Genomic DNA, 23,766 nt, shown 5'->3' on the forward strand with positions numbered 1-23,766 from the left:
ACCATTGTGGCAATCACTGCTTGCTCTCTTATCCTATGAAATAGGATATTTTTGGGTGGCTGGATGCCCTAGAGCATGTCTTGCTTTTCCTAGAGGAGTAGTTTAGTATCTTCAGTCACATGGCAGCCAGAAGGGGACATGTCATGGAATCTCACAAAGCTACAGAGAGCCCAGGCTGCTCCCAGCACCCGCCCACCTCAGCAGCAGCTCCTAAACACGTGGACGGAGGAAGAAGTAGTGTTACCAAGGAGACACCTCACCTCCTGCCATGCCAGGGATCTCAAGTGACAAATGACTAACCTTTCCTGCGGGTCCTCCAGGAAAGCTGGGCAGTTTATCCAGGTGTTCTGCCTTTTCCTAAGCAGACCCGGGGAACCCATACCCTTTCTGATCGCACCGATGACTGTTAGACTTGCCTCCCTCCCTTTGACATACAGAATCCCTAGATAGGAAAGGCACCTGTCAGTGCTCAGAATTGCCCTTTCAAGCCCAGCTTTGAGATAAGGTGGAGTCTGGTTACAATTAGCAGCACGCACCGATCTTAATGGATTCTACAATGTGTAGTCTGAAGACCCGATGACAGCTCCCAGCCGCTAGATAAATATCACCAATTACCGCAGGCTACATTTGCCTTCCCTGATAATTCCTAGGATCCGGAAATTGCCTGAAGCCTTCAGTTTAACCTGAGGGGGAAAAAAATAAGGCTTGTGCATACTGAGGGAGATGTCTGTCTGTCTTGATCTGGAAAAGATGAGGAGGAAACAATAGGTCTGTTGGGAGTTGCTTCCCAATGCATTCTAGTCTTTCTATCTCAGAAGGAAGACCAGCCCAAAAGATTGCAGTCAGCCCGAGTCCCGGTAATAAAACAGTCCCTATGCTCCAACACTATGAGGGCAGTAACATTGAAATAACTGACTTGCTTCCGTTCCCTGCTTTAAAAACATAGACACTATTTTATGTGTATGTTTTGTCTGCATGCGTGACTATGCACCATGTTTGTGCAGAGGCCAAAGAGTGTGTTGGATCCTGGACTGGAGTTATAGACAGTTAGCTGCCATGTGGGTGCTGGAAATTGAACCTGGATCCTCTGGAAGAGCAGACAGTGCTCTTAACCACTGAACCATCTCTCCACTCCCTGTTCCCTACCTCTGATTCTTTTTCTATTATCCGACTTTAAAGTCACAAAACAAAAGCTTTTTAAATGGAATTCCCGAATTTTGTCTTTTAATCATTGTTTCATTCTGCTCTGCAGTGAGGACAGTTTGAGGCACTGGGTGGACAGAAATACAACAGACAAATGCCCAAAGGCACAGAAGAGACGGACATGAACAGAGACCGATGACAGGCACACAACAGAAAAAAAAAAAAAATCCAAGAGGCCATTTGAACTGTGAATAACAAGGTCACTTGATTGCAAGGCCTCAGGGTGGTCGATTGCCATTTTAACATCAGCACCAGATGGGGAGGAGCCAGGATCTGTTCAGGCTGTCTACCCACTCATTTGTTAATTCCAGATCCCCATTTCCAGCCTCAAACTCCCAGAATCCAAAGCAAATTATGTCCTTCCAAAACCTAAGCACTGATGTACTCCCATGATCCTGCAAGCCCTTTTCATACTCAAAAGAATTTGAGAGGCACTATGCAGCCATGTTCACAGCAGGACTTCTATGTGCTTCGTGTGTGTGTGTGTGTGTGTGTGTGTGTGTGTGTGTGTGTGTGTGTTCATATGTGTATGAGCCCATGTATGTGCAAGTCCTCTCTGATTTCTTCCTATGTCATTGCTTGAGGCAGGGTCTTTTTTCTTGTTTATTTGTTCGCTTATGAGTCAGGGCCTCACATATATCCCTGGTAAAAGACCAGACTGGCCTGGAACTTGACCAACAGGCCTCCCTCCCACCCCCACCCCCGACCCCCAAGTGCCAGTATTAAAGGCATGCTCCAATACACCATGCATCAAACAGGGTCTCTTAACTGAATGCAGAGCTTGCATAGAGGACTAATCTGGCTAGCCAGCTTGCTCTAGGGATCCCCACCTCCAGCTCTAGGGACCACCACACACCCACCATGCATTTATATGGGTCTTCAGGATCTGAGCTCTAATCCCACATTCAGGTAGCCAACTGCTTCACCAGCCGAGCCATCTCCTCAACCCCACAGAAATAATTTCCATGAGCGCTCAAAAAGTGGAAACAACCCAGATGTCCGCTGAGCAATGATGGGTAAAGGCAAGGCAATGTACTCGTGCTGAGGAGTCTGCTAGACATTTACAAGAGTGACATGCTGATGCTTGCCCCAACAGGGATAAACATCCAAGACATGCTATTAAACCACGCAGGGGAAAGAACCATAGGCTCCACTTACATGAGCTTCCCAGAGTGCTCCCATTCATCGAGCAAGGAACCAGAACAGAAGCTGCCACGGGCGAAGGGGGAGGGGTCAGGAGATAGGGTGTGGTGGGCAGAGTTTCCGTTTAGGAAGATGAGAAGGCTCTGGAGCCTGGGGCAGGAGGATTGGGAGTTTCTGGTCATCATGGGCTACATACGAAGACACCATTTAAAAAAAAAAAAGCAACCCAATAAACAGAGTTCATAAAGGCTGGATGGTGATGACGATGTAATGACACTCAACATTCTTCCAACCACAGCCACATGCCTCAAAGATTGGATTATGTTACATTATGTATATGACATTATAGTTTTAAAAAGTCGACACAGGCTTTGCCTCAATGAGGTAAAGATCCTGGCATAGCTGTACGGTAGGAGATAAGAAGCCATCCCACAAGATCATAACAACCCAATCCATCATCACATAAAGTAGTAAACTAGTCCCCAACCAAGGAATAGCCTCAGAAGTGCCTAGAATCAGCACAGGGACTGCCTGGGCTCCCTGCTGTACCAGTAACCAATTATGTAATACCAAGAGAGTCATCCCCCGCACCCCTCACCTCCCCCAACCCTCCCCTGTCTCAGTTTCTTGGATTGTTCAAGGGGCTGAATTAGATGACTTAAGGCCCTTCTAGAGAGGCCAAGGGATCTAAAAGCAGGCTCTTGGAGTAGCGCCCGGGAGATTATTAAAATGCAAATCACTACATCTCACTCTAGACTTGAGTCAGAAGCCCTGTGTGGGCGCAATGATCTGGGTTTGATAAGGTGTGCTCTGTTTGAAGACCATAGATATAAGAGATCTTATAAGATATTATTATTAATAAGCCGGCTAAGCACACTAAGAAAATAAAGAGTGCAAACTCACTGAGCAAGCACACTGCCAGATTAATAAGAATAAAGATAATAGTTCCCTTTTTAAAAATCAGCTTTAAATATAAAGTAGTAATAATTTTAAAATCATAATTAATGTACCCAAATGACTGCTGTCCTTCGAAATTATGACCTGCCTGCTCAAAACATTATAAAAGTGTATTTACAACCTATTTCTGAGGCTGAGTAAAACCCAGCCTCATTTGTTTGGCACTGAAAGTCTCTTCAGTCAGCTTAATACTAGACTGACTTGATTAGTGGCTTCTAAAATCCAAATTCCCCCTGGAGGACACCCCCTGAAGATGGTCAAAGGTAATACCTATCTTACAGAGGACACAGGAGGGCAAGGGTAGTCTAGGAGTTCATCTTAGTCTAACCACACAAGAGGAACCAGACATTTACTTCCTTGAAAATCCTGCCCAGAGCAGCTGGATGGCCCGGAAGGGTCCCGATGAGGATACGATATTGATAGTGTCGTAGAAGCCAGAGACCTCAAACCAGACCAATGACTCGCTGCAATGAACATTTGCCAGTGAAGTTGTGTGGACGGAGGGATACACTGTGTGGGACACACTGTGACACACTGCAGCTTCCATGATGTTTTCAATGCTTTGTTTATTTTGTTGTTGTTTGTTTATTGGTGTTTTATTTTGGTGGATGGAGGTTGCAAGGGTGAAGGGTGGATATGAGGGGAGCGGGAGATGACGGTGTGATGAGAGGGGTGCATGATATGAAACTCACAAGGAATCAAAAACGCAGAGAGAATCGCATGTATTGTGTGGAAGCATCAACTGTCAATAAAAATCTAATGGCCTATTAGCTGAGGCAGGAAACAGAAGGCGGGACATCCGGCAGAGACAGAGTCAAGAATGGCAGTTATTTACCCTGGGCTCAGAGGAGACAGTCACAAGAAACTGTGGCGAGGTAACTAGCCATGTGGCAGACATAGACCAGAATAAACAGGCTATAAAATTAAGAGCTAGTCAGAGAACAAGCAAAGCTTGTGGCCTAGGCATTTATTCATACATAATTCTGTGTCATTTTTCTGGGAACAAAGAGGTCAGATATAAAACAAGCTCACGACTACACAACAAAAAGTGAAAAACAAAAACAAAAAGCAAAACAAAACAAACAAAAAAAACCAATCCTGCCCAGGCCAATTGCCTGTGGACCTGGGAAGGGGGACCATACCAGACAAAGGCCACGCCCACCAGGCTGTGATGTCAAATCAGAAGACTTCCAGACTAACCACTTTCTTTGTAAACAAGGCTCTTTTGAATTTACTAAATACTTTGGCAACAGCTTTGGTCAATTCTTTCTCCTTTGGTGGGATGAAAAATATTTCTAGCATCCCACATAGTCCAGCGAACACAGAGGGTGGAGGATTCTTTATCCACCAAGCCGTACAGATTTTCTGGTCCTTGGGAAGGAGGTGCCCAGTGGATTGTGCCCGTGGAGAGAGGGGAGAGAGAAGGTTCCAGAATTTCTGCTTGGCCCTGGTTGGAGGGCTTCCTGTTTGTTCCCAATAGTATCCGAGATCTGCATTAGGCACTGTATAAAGTCATTTTTATAATCCTCCCCTCATTTGTTCTATAGACCTTTAAAATCACAGCCCCCAACATCAGGTGACTCCAACACCGACTTACCACAGTAAATTGAGCACTGTCCTCTTTTCCTATGTAATAGAAAGATCCTGGAAAATGAAGATCAAGAATCTGACTCTCTCCATAGCGGTGGACCCGGTAATCAACACTTAACCAGGATGCTGATGAAGAGGACAAAGCCCATACTGTCATGTACACCTACTGTGTGCTGGGCACAGAGATGAGTCCCCTCACTCAGTGTGACATCTCAGTTAACTGACTAGTGCTCCTTTCAAACCATGGCTCCAAAAGGTTAAAGAGCCTGTTTGAGGTCAAGGGGAGGAGTTCCGGTGCAAGCTCTGGGTACTTACTACCTGGCTCCCACAGTTAAAGGCTAGAACAGTGCCTAGCTTCTTCTTGATGTCCTTCTCCGTCCCCAGTGCCATATTGCTCGCCTCCTTGCCAAAGCCTCAGGGGGAAAGGGACAGAAGGATAGGATTCAGTACGCATGTGTAGCTAGCAAGATAATGTATGATGGTCCCTTCAAAATTTAGGAGAATAAAGCAGGAAGACTGAGTTAGTTCTAAGCCAGCCTGGACCACATATAAAGACTCCCTCAAAGCAAACAAACAAGCCAACAAGACCAAAAATTTATGTGATTTTAAGAACCACCAACTAGCTCACTGGCCTGGAGAATGGATGTCAGGTAAGGCAGGTGGAGCCTTGACTGACACAGGCCTTCTTCATGGGCAGGGCAGCCCAGGCTATGCTGTACATGGCTGTCACCCTCTGGCCTCACCCAGTGCTGACTGGGGCCCAGTGCAATCTACCACCCCTAAAAGCACCTGGGGGCGACATGGCGAGGGAGCCACATCTGTAGAAGAACGGTTGTCATTCTGCTACCCAAACCAAGCTGCTTCCAGGGATGCACAACAGGATTCCGAGATGCTGGGGTACTGTTGTCCTTCCTCACTGCTGCCTAGCTGTCCTGACCCCTTAGCAAACCAGACGTCAGGACACCAGGTTCAGTTGCTAGCTCTTCCTTCCAGTAGCTGGACTTCAGATACTTCATCCTTAGAATGAGGTCCCATTTGGCCTCTGAGAGGTTCCCTTACTGCTCCCATCTACAGTCTTGTAACCAGATTGCAGAAGCTGCAATGCGTCACACGCCGCCAGTGCTGGCCAGACTGTACCCAGTGGAGAATTGATGGAGAGAGGACCTTATCCCAGTCAGCTCCCTAGAAACCTGACCTTACCCCCTACCCGTGCCAGCCATGTCCAGCTCTGATACCTTCCAGGGAAAATGCTGACCTCTGGCCTGACAGGTTCCCAACTAAACAAAGGATGTCGAGCTGCCAAGCAGATGAGCATTCTCCTGAGGGCTGGGCCGTCCTCCACCTGCCAGCTGACTCTTGTATACACAGATGCCTCACACCCCAGCTGTACAGCTACGGGAGGAGGACTGGTGCTCCCCAGGGGGGCCATCATGCTAACATAACTTCAAAGGGACATAAGTGACCAGAAAGGGGTCAGAAAACAGAGTTCGTGGGTCACCGCTCCAGTGCCATCCAAGCCCCGGAGAGCCTGTCATTCAAATGCAGGCTTTCGGAGCCCTCTGCCTCCTTACTTTGGCCTATCTAAGCTCAGACTCCATCTGGTCCATGCAGATCTACTCCCCGGTGCCCACAAGTGCTTGGTCCATGTGGCTTCTCAACATTTGCATAAACTGTAAACTTTCTGTCTTGTACTAAAATCTGCTCAAGGTCTGCTTTGCAAAGCAGTCTCTGCTAACCATCACCAGCGCATCCTATCCGAAGCCCTTCCATGCCGGTTTCCAACCTGGACTGATACCCACTGAAGAAACAAGGCTTTCCTAAGCTCCTGTGAGCACGTAGGGGATCCCCTTCTCCACTGCCAGGACAAGGTGAACGACATTATCTTAAACCTGAATCTGCTTTCATGAACAGAAAAAGTCTTTCAATTGCAGATTGGGATTGCAAAAGAGAAGTGTGTTGCCTTTATTATGGGGAAGACAATAGAAAAACATATTGCAAACATTCTTCTCCTGGCTTTCAATGACATGCCCTGAGCTACAGTTTGCCACTCATTCATTATTTATCAAGTAGCTCACCTGTGCCAAGCAAAGCCCTTGGCAATGAGGTTCAGGGGTAAACAAGACATTATCTCAGGACTCAGGGAACTCACCCTTTGAATGGACGGGATAGGCAATAAAACATCAGATACGTAAGCAACACAGGTACAGGTAACAGGAATATAAAGGTGGGGAAGAAGAGAAATGGGGTTGGGGAGGAAGGAAACACTGGCTTTACATGGAGTGGGTCAGGAGCGATAACCAGAGACCTGACGGAAGAGAAGGCATAAGCTGAGAGGCAATGGGAAAATAGCTCTAGGCAGAGTAGCAAAGAAGAACTCTAGGGCCTGTATCAACATAAAGACTGGTGTGGTGTGCAGAATGTGACAGATGAGGGGAGATGAGCGGGGTGGGCAGGTCAAATGGCCTCGGGGATGAGTCTGGTCATCCCCGTGAAGCATCAAGGTAGGTCCCTGGGGTCTGGAATAGGGGGGAGAATTATTCCAAGACACTTGTTAAATCAAAGAAGATCAGGCTTACTCAAGACCACTGAAGTGAGAAGACCGAGAACAGCCCCAACCGAATTCTGCAGTAGGGGAGAGACTGGGCCTGATTCCTGATAGAGCATGGGCAGAGGGACGTGGGGCTGTGCACGGAAACTGAGAGCAAGGTTAAACTAAACTGGCTTATGGAGATTCCTGCCACGCAGACCAGGGAGATCAGACATCACTGACCTGAGATGTAGAGGTTGAGGACCCTGGTCAGATACTGAAATGGAAGGTTCTTCCCAAGGGCTCAGCAGAACCCATGCTAAAGCTGGATTTTTGCAAGGAGTACACAGCTAGGCCTGGGAAGAAGCCCAAGAACCTGACTGAGGTCTGGTCAGAGAATCTTTTGCGGGATGGGAGGGAAGGTTGTGTTTGGATCTAATCCTGCTATGTGGCCTGGGATGGCCTTGTGTTATAGATCTTTCTGCCTCTGCCTCCTAGAGTTCTGAGATTACAGACAGGAGCAGCGTTTCCATCAAGAGAAGAATCTTAGTCACATACAAAGGAGCCATCTGACTCCCTAGTCATGGCTGCCTAATCTCCTGTGTTGTATTCCAATGTCCCTGGTTACCCCATCATACAGGAAGCTCCCTGATGACACGACCTGTACCTCCTCTACCTTTTGATATCTTCCTCTCAGCTTCCAGGACAGGGTCCCACTCACAGAAAGCTAGCTTGTGTCACCATCCATCCATGGACGCACATCAGAGAGCACCGTCTCATTTAGCTCTGTCAGCCTCCAGAACTAGAAAGGCAGAGTGAGTGGCCTCCCTAACTGGGCTGTGCCCTCCAGCCACCATCCAATGACTCTGCACAGTATGGCTGCACTCAGGTACACACCCTCATGGGTCCAGACAAAGCTAATCCCCTGCCTCTGTGGAGAGGTACCATCTTGGGAAAGCACCCACACCAGGCCTGTAATCGCTGTCATAAACAGCTTGCCTGGCTTCCACCAAGGCCATGCTGCCATAGCCCCAGGAGAGCCTCAGTTGCCTGTATCCATAGCAACCAGCATTTGTGAGCTGCAGCCCCAGGAGGGAGGGCAAAAGGGCTGCTGCTCTTGGGTTAGCTCATTCAGTGAGAAGTCACTTGCTGGGGAAGCCCATGGTTTGGGCTTCTGACATTTCAGCAATAGAAACCCTAAGTGAGACCCAGGGAAAACCAGTAAATCCAATTGGACTCTCTTCTTTTGACCCATTTTAGTCTCCATCTTTTTCTCTCCCATCCTCCCCTCCCACCAATCTATTACCTCTCTCAGTAGCAAGGAGTCCACAGACATGACGGATGCACTGGTCCAAACGTAAGACCTCTCCTAAGTCCTCTTTGGAAGTGAGCTTATTGCTCGTATAATACTTGGGAACCTGGGGTGTGGGAGGGCAACTAGGAAAACGTCAGAAACCCAAATTACACAGCTGGAAAGATCTGGAAAGGACCCACAGCCCCATCCCTGAGCCAGAGGAATGCTCATCCCATCTCACGCTGAGACATCTCATTTACTTCTTTTTCCCCTCCATATTTATTAACTTGAGTATCTCTTATTTACATTTCGATTGTTACTCCCCTTCCTGGTTTCTGGGCCAACATCCCCCTAACCCCTCTCCCTCCCCTTCTTCATGGGTGTTCCCCTGCCCACCTTCCCCCCATTACCACCCTCCCCCCAACAATCACGTTCACTGGGGTTTCAGTCTTGGCAGGACCAAGGGCTTCCCCTTCCACTGGTGATCTTACTAGGCTGTTCATTGCTACCTATGAGGTCAGAGTCCAGGGTCAGTCCATGTATAGTCTTTAGGTAGTGGCTTAGTCCCTGGAAGCTCTGGTTGGTTGGCATTGTTGTTCATATGGGGTCTCAAGCCCCTTCAAGCTCTTCCACTTCTTTCTCTGATTCCTTCAGTGGGGGTCCTGTTCTCAGTTCAGTGGTTTGCTGCTGGCAATTCGCCTATGTATTTGCCATATTCTGGCTGTGTCTTTCAGGAGAGATCTACATCCGGTTCCTGTCGGCCTGCACTTCTTTGCTTCATCCATCTCATCTAGTTTGGTGGCTGTATATGTTTGGGCCACATGTGGGGCAGGCTCTGAATGGGTGTTCCTTCAGCCTCTGTTCTAAACTATGCCTCCCTATTCCTTGCCAAGGGCATTCTTGTTCCCCTTTTAAAGAAGGAGTGAAGCATTCACATTTTGGTCATCCTTCTTGAGTTTCATGTGTTCTGTGCATCTAGGGTAATTCGAGAATTTGGGCTAATATCCACTTATCAATGAGTGCATACCATGTGTGTTTTTCTGTGATTGGGTTACCTCCCTCAGGATGATATTTTCCAGTTCCATCCATTTGCCTATGAATTTCATAAAGTCATTGTTTTTGATAGCTGAGTAATATTCCATTGTGTAGATGTACCACACTTTCTGTATCCATTCCTCTGTTGAAGGGCATCTGGGTTCTTTCCAGCTTCTGGCTATTATAAATAAGGCTGCTATGAACATAGTGGATGTTGAGGCAGCTCAAACCTTTGTTTTCAAAAGTAAATAAAATGCTAAAATAAGACAGATCAAATGAAAATACTAAAAAACAAAAGCAAAACCGTGTTCTGCTGCTGCTCAGAGATACTTGCTGTTCCTAGGACTCAGCTAGGCTATTGACATGGTTTAGCCTAGCACCACCCCAGGTCTTGCAGTAGCAACCTAAGTTTAACCCTCTGTTCTCCTCCTCAAAAGTCTAGGCTTAAATGTGGGCAGGAGAGAAGCTGCCTGGGAGGACTCAGAAGAAAGCCCAGAGGGTTTGTCTTGTTCATTTACTTCTGCTACTGCCAGAGTAGTTGGGTCTGTCTGCAGACCCTAGGAGACACACAGAAACTTACAAAGTAGGCCTCAAACAAAAACTGGGTATCCCTCCACTCTACTTCCCAACCCACCACAAGCCCACACCAGCCGATCGCTGGACAAAGTGAGGCCAGAACGAAAACTGCCTCTGCTTTCCCCTCACACTTGCTTTTTCCCCATTGTTCATGCTGGATAAGAGTGAAATCTTCTATAGGAAATGCAGTATGGTGGTTTGAATAAAAATGGCCCCCATAGGCCACCATAGGGAGTGGTCTACTAGTTGCTGTGGCTTTGTTGGAGGTGGTGTGTCACTGAGGGTTGGCTTTGAGGTTTCAGATGCTCAAGCCAGGACAGTATGTCACTGTCACTTCTGCTGCCTGCAGATCCAGATGTAGAACTCAGCTCCTTCTCTGTCTGCCTGCACGCCACCAGGCTTCCTGCCATGATGATAATGCACTAAACTTCTGAACTGTAAGCCAGCCCCAGCTAAATGTTGTCCTTATAAGAGTTGCCATGGTCACGGTGTCTCTTCACAGTAATAGAAACCCTAACTAAGACACAGAGAAAACCAGTAGGTCCAATTGGATTCTCTTCTTTCCATCCATTTTTGTTTTTGATCTCCATTCCTTTTCCGTCCCCAAAGAACCGCCCTGTTTTCTAAATAAAAATAAGCCCTGTGGTCCTTTATTTTGTCAAGAAATATGTGTCATTTGGCTGTTCCCCAATGCCACAAGAACTCACATCTAGGAGGAAGGGTCTTACACAACCACAGTCCCACTCCTTGGAAGGGCTGGTCACCTTGTTCTCCTTTTTTCCTTCCCCCTTTCCTGTATCTCTGCCCTGTACTACACAAGGGTAGCATGAAGCCACTATCCTGGATCTCTCCCAAGTCAGTTTCCTCCTGTGAGGTTGGGGTGGGATGAATATAACAGAAAAATGTCATAACATTCCTTGTCACACAAAAATCGTGATTAGCCCTTCCTTCCGTGGACCACAAACTTTCTGAGAGCACATAGCAACTTGTATTCTCGGCTTGTGGCCCGTACTTGGCACATGGTAGATACTTTGATAAAGTTAGTACAGATAGGTGTGGTGGCTTACGCCTGGAGCTGAAGATCTCACATCTGAGACCAGCGTGGGTTACAGGGCAAGGCCCTGACTCACAATCAAACAGATATATGTTCGCTGCATATAGCTGAAACGGAACATGGTTGGTTCCCGCGGGTCCAGCTATCTTTTGCCCCAACACCAGCATCTCCACTGCGGTCCCTTATGGTGAAGGTCATCTTTACTTGACCTCTTTGCACTCCAAAGATTCTCCAATAAAATCTATCCACAGGAAGACAATGCTCTAAAGAAGGAAGTCTCTGTGCAAGCCACCCCGGTAGGCTGGCTGGCCTCCTGGACAGTGGTCAAGAACCAGAGGAAGGATGCAGTGACTCTGGCCTTGGGCAATTAACACTGCCAGCTTGGGAGGGGGGATTTTGCTCCAGGATACCCAGATTTGTCCGTTTTCCTGTCATCATCCAGAAAACGCCAACTGCTGTCCCCTGAACTGGGACTCCAGATCAAAGAAGAGGATCTGAGATGAAAGGAGATGGATGAGCCAGGCAGAGAGGGTCGCTGGCACCAGGCGGCGGGCACGTGAGGCTTCCTTATGCTGCCCTCCCTAATTTTTATGTGTTGTAAAACAAAACAAACTCTTAATTATAATTCTACACTTTGCAAGAACTAGGGCAAGGAAGCCCCAGATGTTTCTCTTTCAAATGACAGAGGGAACTCCAGGCTTAGGTCTCTATTAGAAAGGAGAGAAGCCCAGAAAATTCCCTGGTTCACTGGCCTTGGAAGCCCCGGAAGTTACTTAGGTATGCGGAAGGTGCCTCTGTGAGCTGGAGCTCTGAGATTCTCCCCAGATCCTCATCCTACCTCACAGGACTGCCATGTGAAAGATGGCGCTTGTGGCTCCGTGGTGACACATTGAAGGAACACAGTGGATACTTGATGACATTCATTTGCTTTCGTGATGAAGTAATGATACTCTGTTACATTCTTGCATTAAGAGGCTCACTGGAATCACACACCACAAGTCAGCTGGTGGCCAAGATGTACTGAGAAGAGAGCTTTTAGAGAAAGTCTCACAAACCCCATTATCCACCAAGGCTGATACACCTACAGCAGATCCTCTGCTTGCTGGAGGCACCGACTAGAGGCATGGAGCAGGCCAGGGGCGTGAATGCCCAGCACAGCACTCAAAGCCCTTGAGTATCCACAGGCCAAACAGGAGTTGCCAGGAGGATGCTGAACATTGGAGGCTGCAATGACCTGAACAGATACGTGTACACCAATGTTCACAAGAGCTCCAGAAGGCAGAAGCAACTCAGACGTCTGTCTACTAATAGATGGGAGACCAAAAGTGATTGTGTACATTGCTGTGCTCTGATATGAAATGTCCCCCGACGGGCAAGCATGGAGGGTTGTTTTGTTCCCAGGTGGTAGCATTACTTAGGGAGGTGAGAAGCTTCAGGAGCTGAGGTGTGCCTTTGAAGATTGTACTGACATCCGTTTCTCTCCCTACCACAACCCCCGTTTCCTGGCTACTGCAATGCTCTTGATGGCTCTGCCCCACTACACCTTGCCTGCTGTGATGAACTGATGCCCCTGAAAATGTGACCTAAGACCTCCTTCCTTAAGTTGCTTCTCTTAGCAGGGTTGTCAGGGCAGAAAGAAGAACACACACAGACACAGTGTAATGCTAGCAGCTGTAAGGAAGAAAATCATTTTTACTGAAACATGATGAAGCTGGATACTGAGGGAAGTGAAACTGGTGTGGTACAAACACAGAGTAACGGAACTGGTATTATAAAGGATTTACGAATAGAATTGCTTAGGAGACGTTAAATCACACCAAGTGGAACTCAGCTAAGGGAGAGGACCTCCAAAGACCCCCCAAAGATAAGTGGTATGCTAATTAAGCCTGTTAGAGGTGAGCAAAGTTAAGCAATGCTAGCATGTAAAAATTTGATCATCCGGACTGACCACCCATTAGGCCCGGCCCCAAAGAACGAATTTCTAATAAGAAGCTTGAGGGAGCAGCACAAGGGCACAGCCACTGTTAAGTCTTGGCCTGTCTAAAGGCCCTGTGGTGTTTGGCCCCGGGAGTGGCAGTATTAAGAGGTGTGGCCTTGCTAGAGGAAGTGTGTCTCTGTGGGAACGGGCAATGAGACCGTCCTCCTAACCACGAGGGATCAGTCTTCTCCTGTTTGCTTTTGGAACAAGATACAGAACTCTCAGCTCCTCCAGCACCATGCCTTCCTGTACGTTGGCATGTTTCCTACCTTGATGACAATGACTGAACCACTGAACATGTAAGCCAGCCCCACTTAAATGTTGTCCTTATAAGAGTTGCCTTGGTCATCCTGTCTGTTCACAGCAGTAAAACCCTAAGACAGAATCCAATTCCCTTCTTAAGGAAAACGTAATTTTGCCAGATGGACATGACACCTTGGGTAATATTTATTCAAAAAGAACAATACTTGTGTGCTTAAGAAATAATCCTGGCAATATATTTGCTGTATAAATCTCCCATCTAGCCAAATGGCCAGACTTGGAGTCTCCTGGTCTGTTTAAACTGTTCACAGGCTTAGCTTCGGGTTAGCGACCTAACAGAGATTTCAGGATAACGGAAGATGTAAAATGCATAAGCCTAAGTTGTAGACAAGTTATTAAAATCTTCTATTCAAGGCCAGCTCCCATTTCGGCATTAGCCAGAGCTGGGCATATGCTATCAAAAAGCCTTTTCTTTTAAGAATCTGTAAGTGCACAGAGTGATTTCTCACTGGAAAGCAGTATTAGTTCTATGACAAAATAAACCGAACACAGAAAGACAAATATTGAATGACTGCATTTATCCGAGTTCCTGATATAGTCAAACTCACAGAGGCAGAATGAGAGATGGCGGCTGAGAGGCGATGGAAGGAAGGAAAATGGAGAGTTAATGTCTAAGGAGAATGTTTTCTACTTAGGGCTGAGGCAGCATGGAGAGGCAGGGAAATTAAAAAGACACGGGAAGAGGAAGGACCACATTACTGTTGGATCTAGCTGAGAAGCCAGGATTTCAACATAACCGGTAAGGCCAGGACTTCTTGGAGACAGACTGTCGGAGAGATATCTCGAGGATATTGAGATTGACAAACCATGCCTAGTTAAGGCGAGAATGTCTGTGGCCTCAAGTTTACACTTCTCTCTCATCCTTCTACCTAAGCAATGCACCTCCGAAAAACACCTTTACTATGTCATTCACGAAAGGAAATCACTTAAGAGAAATGGGTCCAGCAGTTCATGTACCTTTTCACTTACTTTTAAAACTCTTATTTAGATTGTAAACTTTGATATTTGAACCTTGTTGAAAGTTATATCCTTTAAGTATTAATGTAACTTAAGAGGCCACAGAATCACTCATACACACACACACACACACACACACACACACACACACACACACACACCCATGAAAACACCCAAGAGCCCTCTCTCAAGCAGCCACACCCATGCCCCCAGGTGTGCACTGACCTTTTCCTATTCAAAGCTCTATCTAATTACTCAATAAACTCACCTTGCTCCATACACTGATCCTGGAGGTATGTACAGATGCTTTTCTGACTTTACCGAAGGGTAAAGTCTCTCCCTAAAGGGGAGAAGAAATAACACAAAGAAAACGGCGTATATATTGGACACTGAGTCCATTTATATGAAAGCCAAATCTTCAGGGGTACACAGCCATCAGAGGTTACCTAGGGCCAGGGGCTGTGGGAAGGAGGGCAGACTGCACATGGGATGGAACTAGATGCTCCATCTTCTGTGGATAGAGGGCACTGTGTGTGTGTGTGTGTGTGTGTGTGTGTGTGTGTGTGTGTGTGTTACATATATTTGTCAAAGCTAACCCACTGTGCCCGTAACAAATGCACATTTTCCTGGGTGTATATTATACCTCACTACAGTTATTTGAAGGCAAGAGAAGGGTATAGCTCAGAGATAGAATTAACCTTTAGCTCCAACACAAGGCCAACTACAGAGAATAAAAGTGTAGCTGGGGGGTTGGGGATTTAGCTCAGTGGTAGAGCGCTTGCCTAGCAAGCGCAAGGCCCTGGGTTCGGTCCCCAGCTCCTGAAAAAAAAAAAAAGAAAAGAAAAAAGAAAAAAAAAAAGGAAGTGTAGCTGGTAAGCACTTAGCCAAGCCCTTGACCAGTCACTGAGGGCTTCCCCACAGAAGCCACAGCAGGGGAGCTGAAAGCCATAGAGGGGTGAGCTAGCGCTCAGAACCTGCTGGAGGCCAAAGCTGACAGTCAAATCTGCAAGCATTTTGCTGAATGCTTTCTCCCAGCCCATTTAAGAAACATCTGAGGTGGGTGGGTGGGGCAGCAGCCTCTCAGAAGCAAAGAGGAGTGGCTGAAGAACTTGGGGGGGGGAGCTGAAAGGGGGGCAACACTTGGAATGTAAACAAAGTCATTTTATAAAATAAATAAATAAATAAGAAAGAAACACCTGAATTGCCAACACTGTATTACTCAGCCATCTCCAGATTCCCTTCTCTGTTCTTTCCCCTCCCCCAGCCATCTTATGGTTCCTGAGAGCCTAGCAGCCTTTCTTCACCATCCTGATTGAATCTGAAGACTTCTAGGGACCCAGTAAAGCCACACAACTCCAATCCTTCCCTTCAGGCTATTCTGTGGGTGTGGAGGGGAGTCTGTGAGTCTAGTAGAAAAGTCATGCCAGAAGGCTTGAGTTCGCATACTCAGAAAAACCAGTTCCTGGTCTTCAATAACAATAAGGGAAGAACACCCACATAAACGTGGAAATTGAACAATGCTCTACTCAATGATAAACTGGTCAAGGAAGAAATAAAGAAAGAAATTAAAGACTTCTTAGAATTTAATGAAAATGAAGGTACAACATACCCAAACTTATGGGACACAATGAAAGCTGTGCTGAGAGGAAAACTCATAGCTCTGAGTGCCTGCAGAAAGAAATGGGAGAGAGCATATATCAGCAGCATGACAGCATACCTAAAAGCTCTAGAACAAAAAGAAGCAAATACACCCAGGAGGAGTAGAAGGCAGGAAATAATCAAACTCAGAGCTGAAATCAACCAAGTAGAAACAAAAAAGATCATACAAAGAATCAACAGAACCAAAAGTTGGTTCTTTGAGAAAATCAACAAGATAGATAAACCCTTAGCCAGACTAACAAGAGGACACAGAGAGTGTGTCCAAAGTAACAAAATCAGAAATGAAAAGGGAGACATAACTACAGAATCAGAGGAAATTAAAAAAATCATCAGATCCTACTACAAAAGCCTATATTCAACAAAACTTGAAAATCTGCAGGAAATGGACAATTTCCTCGACAGATATCAGGTACCGAAGTTAAATCAGGAACAGATAAACCATTTAAACAACCCCATAACTCCTAAGGAAATAGAAGCAGTCATTAAAGGTCTTCCAACCAAAAAGAGCCCAGGTCCAGATGTGTTCAGTGCAGAATTCTATCAGACCTTCACAGAAGACCTCATACCAATACTATCCAAACTATTCCACAAAATTGAAACAGATGGAGCACTACCGAATTCCTTCTATGAAGCCACAATTACTCTTATACCTAAACCAGACAAAGACACAACAAAGAAAGAGAACTTCAGACCAATTTCCCTTATGAATATCAACGCAAAAATACTCAATAAAATTCTGGCAAACTGAGTCCAAGAGCACATCAAAACAATCATCCACCATGATCAAGTAGGCTTCATCCCAGGCATGCAGGGATGGTTTAATATACGGAAAACCATCAACGTAATCCATTATATAAACAAACTGAAAGAACAAAACCACATGATCATTTCATTAGATGCTGAGAAAGCATTTGACAAAATTCAACACCCCTTCATGATAAAAGTCCTGGAAAGAATAGGAATTCAAGGTCCATACCTAAACATAGTAAAAGCCATATACAGCAAACCAGTCGCTAACATTAAACTAAATGGAGAGAAACTTGAAGCAATCCCACTAAAATCAGGGACTAGAAAAGGCTGCCCACTCTCTCCCTACTTATTCAATATAGTTCTTGAAGTTCTAGCCAGAGCAATCAGACAACAAAAGGAGATCAAAGGGATACAGATTGGAAAAGAAGAAGTCAAAATATCACTATTTGCAGATGATATGATAGTATATTTAAGTGATCCCAAAAGTTCCACCAGAGAACTACTAAACCTGATAAACACCTTCAGCAAAGTGGCTGGGTATAAAATTAACTCAAATAAATCAGTAGCCTTCCTCTACACAAAAGAGAAACAAGCCGAGAAAGAAATTAGGGAAACGACACCCTTCATAATAGTCCCAAATAATATAAAATACCTCGGTGTGACTTTAACCAAGCAAGTAAAAGATCTATAGGATAAGAACTTCAAGCCTCTGAAGAAAGAAATTGAAGAAGACCTCAGAAGATGGCAAGATCTCCCATGCTCATGGATTGGCAGGATTAATATAGTAAAAATGGCCATTTTACCAAAAGCGATCTACAGATTCAATGTAATCCCCATCAAAATACCAATCCAATTCTTCAGAGAGTTAGACAGAACAATTTCCAAATTCATCTAGAATAACAAAAAACCCAGGATAGCTAAAACTATCCTCAACAATAAAAGGTCTTCTGGGGGAATCACTATCCCTGAACTCAAGCAGTATTACAGAGCAATAGTGATAAAAACTGCATGGTATTGGTACAGAGACAGACAAATAGACCAGTGGAATTGAATTGAAGACCCAGAAATGAACCCACACACCTATGATCACTTGATTTTTGACAAAGGACCCAAAACCATCCAATGGAAAAAAGATAGCATTTTCAGCAAATGGTGCTGGTTCAACTGGAGGTCAGCATGTAGAAGAATGCAGATCGATCCATGCTTATCACCCTGTACAAAGCTTAAGTCCAAGTGGATCAAGGACCTCCACATCAAACCAGATACACTCAAACTAATAGAAGAAAAAGTGGGGAAGCATCTTGAACACATGGGCACTGGAGAAAATTTCCTGAACAAAACACCAATGGCTTATGCTCTAAGATCAAGAATCAACAAATGGGATCTCATAAAACTGCAAAGCTTCTGTAAGGCAAAGGACACTGTGGTTAGGACAAAACGGCAACCAACAGATTGGGAAAAGACCTTTACCAATCCTACAACTAATAGAGGGCTTTTATCCAAAATATACAAAGAACTCATGAAGTTAGACTCCAGGGAGACAAATAACCCTTTTAAGAAATGGGGTTCAGAGCTAAACAAAGAATTCACAGCTGAGGAATGCCGAATGGCTGATCAACACCTAAAGAAATGTTCAACTTCTTTAGTCATAAGGGAAATGCAAATCAAAACAACCCTGAGATTTCACCTCACACCAGTGAGAATGGCTAAGATCAAAAACTCAGGTGACAGCAAATGCTGGAGAGGATGTGGAGAAAGAGGAACATTCCTCCATTGTTGGTGGGATTGCAGACTGGTACAACCATTCTGGAAATCAGTCTGGAGGTTCCTCAGAAAATTGGACATTGAACTACCTGAGGACCCAGCTATACCTCTCTTGGGCATATACCCAAAAGATGCCCCGACATATAACAAAAACACATGCTCCACTATGTTGATAGCAGCCTTATTTATAATAGCCAGAAGCTGGAAAGAAACCAGATGCCCTTCAACAGAGGAATGGTTACAGAAAATGTGGTACATGTATACAATGGAATATTACTCAGCTATCAAAAACAATGACTTTATGAAATTCATAGGCAAATGGAGGGAACTAGAAAATATCATCCTGAGTGAGGTAACCCAGTCACAGAAAAACACACAATGGTATGCACTCATTGATACATGGCTATTAGCCCAAATGCTTGAACTGCCCTAGATGCACAGAACACATGAAACTCAAGAAGGATGACCAAAATGTGAATGCTTCACTCCTTCTTTAAAAGGGGAACAAGAATACCCTTGGCAGGGAATAGGGAGGCAAAGTGTAGAACAGAGGCTGAAGGAACACCCATTCAGAGCCTGCCCCACATGTGGCCCATACATATACAGCCACCCAATTAGATAAGATGGATGAAGCAAAGAAGTGCAGGCCGACAGGAACCGGATGTAGATCTTTCCTGAGAGACACAGCCAGAATACAGCAAATACATAGGCAAATGCCAGCAGAAAACCACTGAACTGAGAACGGGACCCCCGTTGAAGGAATCTTAGAAAGGACTGAAAGAGCTTGAAGAGGCTCGAGACCCCATATGAACAACAATGCCAACCAACCAGAGCTTCCAGGGACTAAGCCACTACCTAAAGACTATACATGGACTGACCCTGGGCTCTGACCTCATAGGTAGCAATGAATATCCTAGTAAGAGCACCAGTGGAAGGGGAAGCCCTGGGTCCTGCCAAGACTGAACCTCCAGTGAATGTGATTGTTGGGGGGAGGGCGGTAATGGGGGGAGGATGGGGAGGGGAACACCGGTAGAGAAGGGGAGGGGGAGGGGTTAGGGGGATGTTGGTCTGGAAACCGGGAAGGAGAATAACAATCAAAATGTAAATAAGAAATATTCAAGTTAATAAAGGTGGAAAAAAAAAAACCCAGCTCCCGTGTAACAGCAACTCTGGTATACTGATATCAATCATCTGTAACCATGCACCTTCTCGAGGCCCAGTGGCTCTAAGGTAAACACAAAGACCCAGGTGTAAGCCCTCACTCTGCCACCTAGTCCTGGTGTGGCTGTAGGCAGGTCACTTACTCTGCCTGACTCCCCATCTCTAAAATAAAGCCTGTGGTCTCTACCTCATCAGGCTACGGAAGGGACTCCTTAAGAATACAGGTCAAAAGAATATAGCAATGGAAGATTCCTTTGCAGAGTGAGGGACACAGGGCTCACACTGGAAATATACCAGGTCAGCTGAGTTCGTGCCAACATGCAGATGTGGGTCCTCAAAGATTTTTAAAGTTGAGAAAAGCTCCTTTGAGGGACGCCAAGCATGCTTGAGCCTCTGGGAAGTACACACACGGAGGTGAGGTTCAAACCAGGTGGGAGGCTGCGGAAGAAAGGGAGGGAAGAGGGTACAGGCTGAGAAGGGCGGGAGGCCGGGCAGGTATAATCAGGACAGGAGCTAGGAGGTGGAGAGGGGGTGGTGGATCCAGAATGACTGCTGGAGAGAACTGAAGGCAGGGCCCCAGGGAGCCCGCTGTAGCACAAAGAGGGTGTTGGAATAAAGCCAAATCCAAGGCAGTGGGGATACTGCTGAGCTGTGAGAAAGACACAGGAAGGAAGAAATTGGCACCAAAGGCAAGAGAGCTCACCTCCAGAGACCCCAAACAAGACCAAAGACAGTCTGGGCAGAAGTAGTGGGCAGTATGCTTGTGACTCATCACTGGCTCCTGCAACTACAGGATGCAGCAGGAATCAGGGGGAGGAGGCGGAGCTAGGAACCTGAGTGGGCTTAGCCAGGCATGCGCGGATATGTGATGGTGCGCACGCATCCGCGCATGACCTAGTACAAAGTGGCTTGTGGCTGAGGAAAAACACCCAGTAGCCACATGCACACGGACAGGGGGTTTCCTCCTTTCTCCTCCTGTGCTCCTGGTTTCAGGCATAGTTTATCATCAAGTCTGAGAGGCAGGCACTATAAATATCACACCTGACAGATGAGGAGACCGGAGGTGGAACTAGACAGGAAGTACGCAGCCTGACCACGATGCTTTATGACTCCCAGGATACTGGCTGTCCTTCACCTCAGGGCTCCTCAGGAGGAAGACATTCTCCTCAGAGCGGCTAGCTGCCTTACCACAGATTGTATGGCAGAGAAGGAACTGTGGGAGGTTCCCCAGACCTACCGGGATGGCTCACAAGTCCCACTGAAGGCCTTTCTCCCACTTCTCAGGCCTTGGCAGCTGCCCCTAGCACACGCAGTAGGATTCTGGGTTCTCCTTTCAGAGGTAAAGCACAGTAGGAATCATGAAAATGGAGTGGGACAGAAGCCTAGGGCTTCTTTCTAGGTAGTAGACTCACCCTACTGAAGGGCGTAAAGCAATCTCCGTCAAGCCCAGCTCTGTAGGGATGTTTCTTCCTCTGGGAATTCTCTGGATCTGGGGAATTCTCATGCAACCCTGGCCTCTCCCTGGAACCCAACATCCCAGCACGGCTCTTAGAGTGGCCTACACTTATTGGTCCATAGTCTAGCATTTCATATAGGCAAGTCTAGAGGCTGGTCTAAAGTACAGAAGACAGCTGCCACAGTCCTCAGAAGGAAAGCTGCTGAGTGGACATCAATCCAGGGTCCAGCCTGCAGGAGTGCTCTGCTTAAAGAGTAGGTCTCTCCAAGCTCTCTATGGAAGAACATTCCACACAGCCCCTCTCCGGCAGATCCTCAGACAGTATTCTTTACCAGAACAGTCCTCTCTGTCATCAACCCCTGAGAAGTCAGGATAAGAGCTTCAAGAACATATGCTCTTGGGGCCTGCTACCAGCTGTGACATTGGACGGCATGCTAATTTCTCTCGCCTCAGTTTCCTTGATTCTAAGGTCAGTACTCTTGGCATTTAGTCTAGGCTTTGCTCGGAAGTTACCTGGCAACAGCCAGGCATGCTTAACTCACTATAAAAGGGGCTGCTTGGCCCCTCCTCGCTCTCTTGCTCTCCTGCCTTTGCTCCCTTACCCTCTTCCCCCTCTCTTCCCATTCCCCTCCCCTCCTCCCCTCCTCTCCACATGTTCATGGCCAGCCTCTCCACCTCCTCCTCTTCCTCCTCCTCCTCCCCCTTCTCTCTCTCTCTCTCTCTCTCTCTCTCTCTCTCTCTCTCTCTCTCTCCTCTCTCCTCTCTCCTCTCTCCTCTCTCCTCTCTCCTCTCTCCTCTCTCCTCCCCATGCCCTGAATAATCTCTATTCTATCCTCAAGGGGAAGGGATGCTTCAGTATGGATCCACAGAGGTACCCCTTCCCCCACACCGGCACCAAACATACCTTTGGTTTCTCCTTTTTTATAAAACACAAGGATGGTGAAAGTTGTTGAGAGGGCTGTGTCTGAGTCACTTGTCTCTGTTGATCATCCAGGGCTGAGGGAAGGGCCTGTCACAGGGTAAGACCTCAGTGAACAGAAGCTAAAGTCCTGACTGTGTTACCAACACAGGGCAAGGCCAACTTGCTGGTTCCTTCCAGTGGACCATGAGCCTTGACTTCAGAGAAAGAACTGACCAACAACTTGGCCTACTTTGGTTTTTATGCAGAAGACCTTGTCTTGTTTCCTAATCCTTCTAGTAACTGCTCCTTACAACTGACAAGCACGTGACAGAGCCAATAGTTCCCACTCTTGCCCCTCAAAGGCCTGTCAGAGGTCATTGGGTCATTCCTCCAAACCAGGTTTCCTCCAGGCAGCCTATGGTTGATTGACAAGACAGGCCACTACCTCTGTAGGCAGAAAAGCAGGTGGCCTGGCATGTATATCACAGAAACAGCCTGCTCCCTGGACGGGTGGGGTGGAGTGTGTGTGTGTGTAGGTGGGGGGAGGTGCTACATTGGACTGCGGGGGCCGGGAGAACTGAGATTGTGTTCCACATCTCCTCCTCAGGCCCCATAGAAGCCGGGTGAGGAAGTTTGTGCTCTTCTTTGTGCTCCATGGTAAGGGAGCGTCCTAGACCTGTTCCTGTTTCCTGACACGGCCCTTGGGGGAAGACTGGACTGCCTTTAAAAGACCAAGCCCTCAAGGGTCAGCAAATAATGCAATGTTCCTCCAGTGCTTGGGATCTGTTCTTTCTGAACCTAATTTGGTCTTTCTGAGGAAAAAAAAGAAATCACTGACTCTCCAATCCAAACAACCTTAAAGTCACTGCATACAAACTTGTGCCTCAAGAAGCCGGAAGACAGGAGACTCTGTCTTCTCCCTTCCTCTCACTGGCATACCTCCTCTTACACAGAGACATCCAGGAAGGGGGTTTTCTGCCTCTGAGGAGAGCTGCCCCCAACAACAAAGGCCAGGGGGGGGGCCCTCAGATCCCAACAGAGCCAAGTGACTCAGACCTGACCAGATTCTGGCTCTCTATTCTCATTCAGAACTGACAGGAAGTAAGGTTTCTCAGAACCCGTCCATGTTCTCTTCCCAAGAAGCCAACTGACAAAGACTTCCCAAAAGTAGCATCTCTACCCTGACACCCAGAGGCGCCGACACCGAGCCAGACAGCCTCGGCTCAGGGAAGGGGCAGCTTGGGATCTGGATGCCCAGAGCAAAGGCTAGAGAGCACCAGCAGAGATGCTTACCCAGGAGAGACTACAGACCCTCACTGTCGCTCTCTGCCTTCTAACCTGGCAGGTAATCCTGACCAAACCACCCCTGGGCTAGGGTGTCCCAGCATACACCTTCCAGGAGCCTGGAGGTCAGAGTAGAAGGGGGAGGGGTGAGCAGGA

General features: G+C 46.8%; 1 protein-coding gene across 36 annotated transcripts in view; it reads right to left on the reverse strand.

Annotated features, from left to right (window-relative positions):
- The window catches only part of Nfasc (neurofascin), a 186,575-nt gene that overhangs the window by 127,681 nt on the left and 35,128 nt on the right, over positions 1-23,766 (reverse strand).

The sequence above is a fragment of the Rattus norvegicus genome, chromosome 13 (genome assembly GCF_021556685.1).
Source record: "Rattus norvegicus strain SHRSP/BbbUtx chromosome 13, alternate assembly SHRSP_T2T, whole genome shotgun sequence".
NCBI classification, from domain to species: Eukaryota; Metazoa; Chordata; class Mammalia; order Rodentia; family Muridae; genus Rattus; species Rattus norvegicus.